Source organism: Ammospiza nelsoni, chromosome 34, assembly GCF_027579445.1.
Source record: "Ammospiza nelsoni isolate bAmmNel1 chromosome 34, bAmmNel1.pri, whole genome shotgun sequence".
Classification (NCBI taxonomy): domain Eukaryota; kingdom Metazoa; phylum Chordata; class Aves; order Passeriformes; family Passerellidae; genus Ammospiza; species Ammospiza nelsoni.
Genome location: NC_080666.1, coordinates 1,218,567 through 1,227,336, shown reverse-complemented (window position 1 = coordinate 1,227,336; position 8,770 = coordinate 1,218,567).

Genomic DNA, 8,770 nt, shown 5'->3' with positions numbered 1-8,770 from the left:
AAATGAAGGCTTCAGGTCAGAAAAGGCTGGAGTAGGAAAACATGAGGGGAACAAACAACCATCTCTGGAGGGGGAAACATCTCTGCCTGCTCAGGATCAGTCAATGGAACTTGTCTCTACTTCTCTCCTGAAGGGATGCCTTTAGGTGAGCTTTGCATCTCCCACTGCTTTGGAGCAGAGCCAGGAAGATTAAAATAGATAGATAGACAGATCTCACTTTTATCATCTCTCTTTACTGTGCTGTAGTATTTACATTCTTTGAATGGAGAGAGATATAATTCTCTCTCCTAGGTTTTTTTTAAGGGAAGGTAGTGAGAAACTCATAGAAGGAGAGAAAACAATTATTATCTCTACTTGCTGTTCTTGTTTTTTAGTACATGAAGAATGTGTTATAGTGATTGTTTACTGAAAGTGATTTGTTAATTGGATTTTAGTGATAGTTGTTTAGCCTGATTAGATAATTAGATAAAAGGCTGTGTGGAGACAGTCACGAGTTTTTCTTTCGTATGTTTTTAGTATAATATCTCTTTGGTATAGTTTTAATATAGTACTAGTGTAATATAACATTGCTTAATAAAGCATTTGTTAAAATTTCTAAATCATAGAGGGAAAGCACATTTTTTGCCATGTGGGGGTCACCCTGAATCAACCCTGTCCTTTCTGTCGCTACACACATCAGCACTCGGCAGCAGTGCCCTAATTAGCAGCCATCCTGAACTTGCTCTCCTGTTGCTTCAGTAACCCACATTCTTGGGGAATCTGGAGCATGTAGGTCCTTATGGAATGCAATCAGACCCAGAGCATTGCACTGGGAACGGCTCTCTTTGTGCATCTGTGCTCGGGCAAGTTCTTCGCTTGGACTCGCCCACACTGATGGTGCTAAAGTGGCTGGAATCAGAAATGCAGCCCAGCCCCTCCCAGCTCCTGTGATCTCTGAGCACCAGCTGGAATGCAAGGGCATTTATTTCCTACTCAGTTCCCAAACACAACACACACTGATTCCCTGGGCAGCCAAAAGACATGGGAGACGTTAACCTGAAAGTTTCTGCCATGGCTGGAAAAAGGCCAGGAAAGATTGTGAAAAAGCTCCCTGGAGAAGGAGAAATTACAAAAGGCTTCTCCTTCTAGCAAACAAATACACAAATAAACAAACAAAATGTGAAAGTGTTACCCACAGCAGTGTCTAAAGCACTTGGATGCAGTGAAGGGATGTTTGGCAGGGAAACAGCCCTCGTGCTGAGCGTTGGCTCTATGGATCCAAGGCAGGGATCTATGGCAGTCTGCCTGAAGGTCCCTCATGAGCCCCCATTGTCCAGGCTAAAGCTCCCTCAGCACCTCCTCCCTGGCCTTGTGCTGCACCCCTTGCCCAGCTCCCCTGTCCCTCTGTGCCCACGCTGCAGCCCCTCCATGACTTTCTGCTTCCCAGGGCCCACAGCTGCACACAGCACTCCAGCTGTGGCCGCAGCGCTGCCCAGCACAGGGCCACGCTCCCTGCCCTGCTCCTGCTGCCCCACTGCTGCTGGCACAGCCACCGTGCCCTTGGCCTTCTTGGCCCCCTGGCCCCACGCTGCCTCATCTCCAGCTGCTCACGGCCGCCAGCCCTGCGTCCTTTGGGCCCACGCAGCTCCCCAGCCACAAAGGTGCCCATTGCACTTCAGATACAGCAGGCACCATTGCAAGATGGCCTTCCTGTTCTACAACGATATCATCTAAGTAGATATCGTAAAGTTTGATCGGAATAGAATTCTAAGGGACTCTGACTAAATTAAAATGGTCTAATTCAACAGCACAGGAAATTGCTCCTAAGTAAATATTCCACCCTATCTGCCGTCAGCAAGCAAGGTTCTCTTGGCAACACTAGGTTTGTAGTTCTTCAAGGCTCTGATATAGAAATTTAAAATATCCATTTCGCACTTTGTTATTTTTTCTTCAGGCATGAAAATGGATTTTCTTTCAGCCTTCCTAGCTGGCTCTCTACACTCTGTTGCTACTGGCCAAGCTCTCAGCTTGCTCCACAATTCTTAAACACCAGGAACATGAAATGTTCCTTTCTCACTCACCTCAGGATCTTCAGCACTGCTGAATACACCCTTCAGGTGACCTGTAGTGGGAAGGGAAAATGAACCAGATGCTCTCAGAAAACTGCCTGGGCTGCTGAATCCCACAGAACAAGTCAACTCAAACAGAGATGATTTCCCGTTTCACAACATCCCTCCAGCAGACACATTTCATTCACACATCCAGCAAGGGATCAGGACAATGTTCTTGCTTGTGCGTACAATTTGGCCTGTTTTGCCAGTAAATGAATACAAATATGACCAAGAAAATCCAAATTGTTCTTTAACACTCAGTGCTCCTGTTCTACCAAAGACATAAAACAGCTTCTGAAATCCTCTCCTTGAGGTTCTTTTTTTTTTTTAATCAGTTGCATGCACCGGTTCTCATTAACTTGCTTGAAACAGTTGCTCAGAAAAGCTTCCCTAAAATCCCCCTGAGCTGTGGCAGACACTCACTGCTTTGGAGTTTGCATTTCCTTGCAAAGGGAATCACTATTTTAGTACTTTGAAAAAGGTCAAGTTAGACAGTCAAATCCTTTCATGACAAAATTTAAAAAGAAAGAAGCTTTCTCTGAATTCTGGGAACAACTGCAGAGTTTTTAGAAGGCCTTCCAAGAAGCTCTGCCAGTCTACATTTTCAAAGGTGTCTTGCTTGTCCCAGCAACCTGAGGAAATGACAGACTCTGCTGCCACAGACTCTCCCCTGGAGGGAACGGAAGCCCTGCAGGTTCCCCTGCAAATGCTGCCCCTGTGGCTACAGACACCCCCTTTTTAGCTGACCGTCATGACAGGATCTTTACCACACCAGTGGCATCCTAATGCTCTTTCTCTTTCAAAATCAGAAACTCAGCCACCAGCAGAAGACATACCAAAGCCAGGTTAGGATACACCCTAACCTAAGTAGAATGGAAAACTCTACTTACGTGCAAAGTGTGTAACGTAATACGCGGAAAAACAAACTCCATAAGCAGCAAAAGCTGCTGTGGCCAGATGGTGGATCATATTCCCAGAGCTGTGCCAGTCTTCTCCAACACTAGAAAAAAAAATGGCCTCTCAGAGTGCAACCACCCACTGACCAATGCTCCCACCAGGAGGGTTCTCCTGATGTGAGCAAGGCTGCTCTGACACTCAGGCCTTCTGTGCACCAAGGCAACCTTCTGATGTCACCACAACGATGTGGCAACCATGCCGTGACATCACAAAGCAAAGTATGACAAAGAAAAGCATCACAAAGCATGTTGGTCTGTGAATTTATGCAAAGCAATAATCAACCTTCCCTACAGCAAACACAAAAGAGCCTGGGAAGTTCTTCTCTGTCACAAAGCAGCACAAATTCCCCTCATGGGCCAAACCCTGTTGTTCAGGGGATCCAAGAGGAACTCCAAGAGTGCCCCAAGCACCTACAGCCTGTACCCCAGCTGAGCACTCAGATGGGACCCAAGCAAAGGAAACCAGACCAAGACAATGGCCCACAGCATTGCACATGTGAGAAATGACTCTCACTTTTAAAATTGTAAACGTTTAGTAAACCTTAACAAAGGACTGAATAAGGAAAAATTGCAGCATTGGGAGTCTCTGTGACTAGCAGCCACGTGCTCATCTACAAAAAGGATGCTCTGCCTTTTATACCCTTAGCCCCTCCAAAAGTTTTGTCAGTCAACTCTTTCTCTGCTGTCCATTGGTGGAGATTACTTTCTTGCATCTCGACTGGAGGACAGGTGTTGTCACACCCTGCCTGCTGGTCACAAGCCAGCCCTCCCCAAATGCCCTGACTACCAAGGCTATTACAAGGGGGACGGGAAAGAGGACTAGGGAAGGATATATTACAATACCATCTCTACACATTTGAACATCCACATAACATCTGCTTCTTAATTGTCAGAGCCAACCATTGCATTACTCATCTGGAACACACAGAACCAGGAGAGAAGCCACTGTTGGCATCACAGCTGAAATGTTTCCTAACAAATCTCCCCACATATTTGCACCTTTATTGGACATGCCCAGGGCTCCGGTGCGTGTACATCTCTGCCTTTCTTCCCCTTTGGCAGCAGTCGAACTGGCAGCATCTGCCCGCCAGCAGCAGCTGCTCCCAGCTGGGAACGCCACTGGCGGTGCTGATTTCCAGAGGCTTCTGTGTGCCAGGGGAAGCCAAGGCAGGAGCGGGTTGAACGGCGCTGGCGCTGCTGCTGCTCTGTGCCAGAGAGCCCCGGCTGGGCAGGGCACGGTGCCCACTGCGCTGCGGGCTCCTTCTCCTGCCACAGCTGGGCACACCTGGCAGCAAGGCATGACAACCTGTGGGCAAGCCAAGGGGTTTCTGGGGCTGCACTGCTCTGCACACACCCAGCACACCTGCAGCACAGAATTTTAACCCTCAAACAGGTAAACCAAAGGGAAACAGCTGGAAAAGATTTCATTTCAACCATTCTTTATGCTTCAATAGAAATGACCAAAATGAACGTCACCGAGCAGGGCCCAATCCACACTGCCAGCTCAGTGTGAGAAAAGAGGCATTACTTTTTTTCAGTGCTGGGTTCGTGAGGAATCACTTCCCTGAAACATGCACACCCGTGGGTTAGTATCCATGGAACTAAGACATTACTTTCATTACTTTTATTCATTACTTTGCTCAAACTCACAGGCTAAACATCCTCACAAAGTGTTTGACATGTTTAAATCACTTCCCCAAAATTACTGACATTTAGAGTAGGGATCTCTTGAGGGTCTCTGCTGGTCATGGGTGAACATCCTGTTCCTCAAATTCTCCTTCCATGGTTAAGAGCCTTCTTCTGCTTGAATGCATTGCAGCTACCTCCTCAGTAGGCCCACTGTCTTTATTCTCAAGGCTGACATCCACTTGCACACATTAACCACTGCTGTGAGGGAAGGTACGACTAAGCACTGACTGTTAAAGCTTAACAAATTCACAATTTGTTGCAGGCCAACACTTCCCCAACATCTCTCATTCCTTCTCTGGGAATCAAACACAAGCATTTTGTGATCCCTGAGCCCAAGGCCGCCTCCAACCCTCCTGTCACCCAGCAGCCCTTCTCTCCTCACAAACAGCAGGCCCAGCAGTGCCTTCCCTCACTGGCTCAGTCCCCAGCTGTGTCAGGAGTTCTCTGTCACACACTGCAGGACCATCCTGGGCTGGTTGCTCTCCGCTGCACTCTGTTGCCAGCAGACATCCCCACCCTGTTCCATGCCCCGTGCAGAACCCTGCACCTGCTGTCCATGGGCACCTGGCAAGGGGAGGCACTCACGGCAGAGATGCACCAGCTGCACTGGGCAGGAGCCAAAACCCTCTGGGGCACAGCTGCTGGCCTGGGTCTGCACAGCTCTGCACGCCCCACTCCTCATGGGCTTGGGCTGGAAATGCAATTGCACTTTCTGCCTCACGGAGAAACACCAGGGCTGCACAAACAACGGCCAGCAGGCCACATCCCAAAGGCACTGCAGCATGGAGCTGAGAAGGAAGAAGACCCTTCCCCAATTCCTAACCATACCAAAACCACCATAATGGGGACTTTTAATCTTGTGAATGTAGAGTTGATTCACAGGGTGACAAGGGAATCTTCCACTGGAGTCTAAGTTTGGTAGAGTTTTTATTCTGAGTCCTACTCAGACTGTTGATTTGAAAATTTATTCGAAACTATTTTTTAAAAGGCTGTGCAGTCATATGGTTTTGTTCTAATACCAAAATGGCTAGATGAAATGTACTGGCATTTTAATTACATGCAAACTGATTAGTCTGTGAAAGCTTTCCTGCAGAATAGCCACTAAACAAGAAATGAAAATCTGTGGACTGTTGACTTTGCAAATTTCTAATAAACTTATCAGACAATGAGGCATTTTTAGTTAGATCATAGAGCAAATTAATTCCTATGGATAACTTGATTTGGATAAATCTGTTGATTTCAAATTAAAACTGCCAGCACATACTAAGTGGAAATCTGAATACTCACTTCTATGAGCTCTGAATTATTAGATAGTCATATCTAATTAACACCATATTAACAAAAATTAACATTCTGGCTATTTTTTTACTTACAGCCAGCTCTTCAACACTCTTTGTAACACCAGAAAGAGAGTTTGTAGCAATGTGAACCATGGGTTGGTGGAGCATTGCAGAAGGCTCCTATGTCAGCACTAGATGTTCACATTTACCATAGCATCCCTTCTTGCCTTTAATTCCAAGCTATAGCTCAGTTCCTGCAGTACAGATTCACACTTGTAGTCTGTATTTGCAGCTGGTTCTTACTTCCCTGTCCAGAAATAAATCATGCTTGGATTTCAAATCAAAATAAAACTAGGAGAGAGTCAGGTTCTGGATAGGTATAGCAAGAACAAAGAAATTTTTTCACAAATATGTTGAAAAGTTGTTTGTACTGGCTGCAAAAATGGCAGATTAAAGACTTCCACCCTAACTTGCAAGCTGAGGTTTGCCTGTTCTTTCTGGACTGATTTCTTGAGGCCAGACACTGAACCTAATCAGTAAGAAAATCAAAACCACAAGAGTAGTTTGGAGAATATTGTAAATTATTCTGTCATGATGCTTTTTGCCTGAAAGTTCTGGCCATCATCCAATTGGAGTAATTAGAGGAGATCGAAGCCATCACACTGTGCCTGTGCACACAATTCCTTCTCAGGAGTAATCCATGAAGCAACGCTGACAAACCCACACCAGCAGCTGTTGCCACACAGTCATGAAGCAGAGAATATGTATTTCTGATACACTTGGAAAGCTGAAGATGCCTCTGCTGAGCTAATTTTAGTGACTGCCCACCACAGATGAGACCTTGTGGCAGGGCAGTTAATATTCTGCCTAGATGAAGTAAGTCTAGCAATACATAGACCATGGAGCCTGAGGAAAGCCAGTAGCTGTGGGAGATTTGTTCCGTATCTTTCTTTTTACTAATTTATTGCAGTCAATTATTTCAAGAATGGAAACTTTTGGCATACCATTGGCTGGAAGGTTGGTCAGTCTTCCATTCATGACTCCTCTGAAAGCATCGCCGCAGTGTTTTTATCAGTAGCTCTTCCATCATCATGGCTCACACAGCATTTCCTGCAGCTCTTGCTGGAGTCAGAGAAGGGTACCAGGAGAAGGGGGAGAAAGCTGTGTGCAGAGACTGTGTCAGCTGAAGAGACATTTGTTTCCTCTGATTTGGCTGAATGGCTGCAGGAACCTTGCTGGCACTGCTGGCGGGGTGGCCTTTTGCAGGGCTGGGCAGAGTTTGGGGCCCAGGATCCCTGCTCTCGGTGGGACACCAGGGTGAGCAGCCCCTGTCCCAGGCAGGAGCAGAGGTTCTGTGGCTCTGCCCTGGGCACAGGGACCTGCCACTGCCATGAGCTCCTGCCGCGGCTCCTCTGGGGCAGCTCCTGCTCTGCAGCGATGATGGGCGCAGCTGGGGGTGGCTGCAATGGAGGGGGGCTTCCAGTGGGCTCTGCTGGTCTGCCACACTGAGCCAGCAGAGCTTCTGGAAGGAGCCTCCTCTTGTGAGCTGCTGGAGCTGGCACTGGCCACAGAGCCGCTGTGTTCATCCCTGACAGGACCAGAGCACAGCAGCCTCTGGGCCTCCTTGCTGCACGATGGCAGTGAGGGGGCCATGGACCAGAGGTTCAGTGTGTGTGACTCAGCTTCCTGATAAACTGTGCTGAGAAAACCCTGCATCCCTCCTGCCACATCTAAGAAAGTCCAAGAAATCTGTTGGCCCATTGGGAACTCAGAATTGTTTACATTTTGAACAATTGTCTTATGAGTGCTTTTGATATTTTTTTTGTCATTTTGTATTGATTCAGTTGATCCTTCGGAGAAGCTTTCCTTATAATATAAAACATGGGGAATCATGGAGACCCTGGGGGGCATTCCCTGGCCCATGGAGACACAAGAAGCTTCCCTCAAAAAGCTGTTAGACCCCATTGGCTCCTTCCCCTGTTCCTGTGTCTGTTCCTGTGCTCCTGAGCCACACCTTCCCTATTCCCTGATTGGCCCCCTTATCTTTGTACTGCCCCGAGATCAGGGTCAGCCCCCAGGCCCCTGTGGAGACAACGTGAGACCCTCTGTGTGTGGGTGCTGGGACCTGAACATCTCCCTGCATGGCTGAATAAAACATCTGTGGAGATCATGCAAAGGTCCTTTTTGCTTCTTTACAATGGACTATGCTAGCAGCAATTCAGACTGCTACAGAGGAGAAGCTGCAGTACTGGCACCAAGATTTTGGCAACTTGACCATAGGCACAGAGGGCGTGCAGGATGCTGCTCTATGGATTCCTTAACCAGCCATCTCTGGTGCTGGCATATTCCCTCCAGCTTCTGCTGCAGCCAGGGCCACCTTTGGTCCAGTAGATGACATTGTTATTTGAAAAATTCGGCCCACTCCTTGGGCAGGAGGCCATGCACAGGCTCTGGTCCTGCAGCCCCTGCTCAGCTGGGGACAGTGCTCCCTGTGGGGAAGATGGAGCAGCCATCACAGGGTCTGGGGGGCTGCTTTCAGCAAGGTGGCCAGGCTCTCTCCCTGCTGGGCTCCAGCAATTGTTTGGGGGAGCTGATGGCAAATTGTATGTAGTCCTGTTCATCCTACTCAGAAAACCTGACAGCTTCTATCATTCTTCTGCAGAGTGGGCATGCTGGATTTCTCTTTGCCCACTGCAGGATGCAGCCCAGGCAGAACTGGTGGTGACAGGGCAGAGAAGAATTCACATCCTTCTTA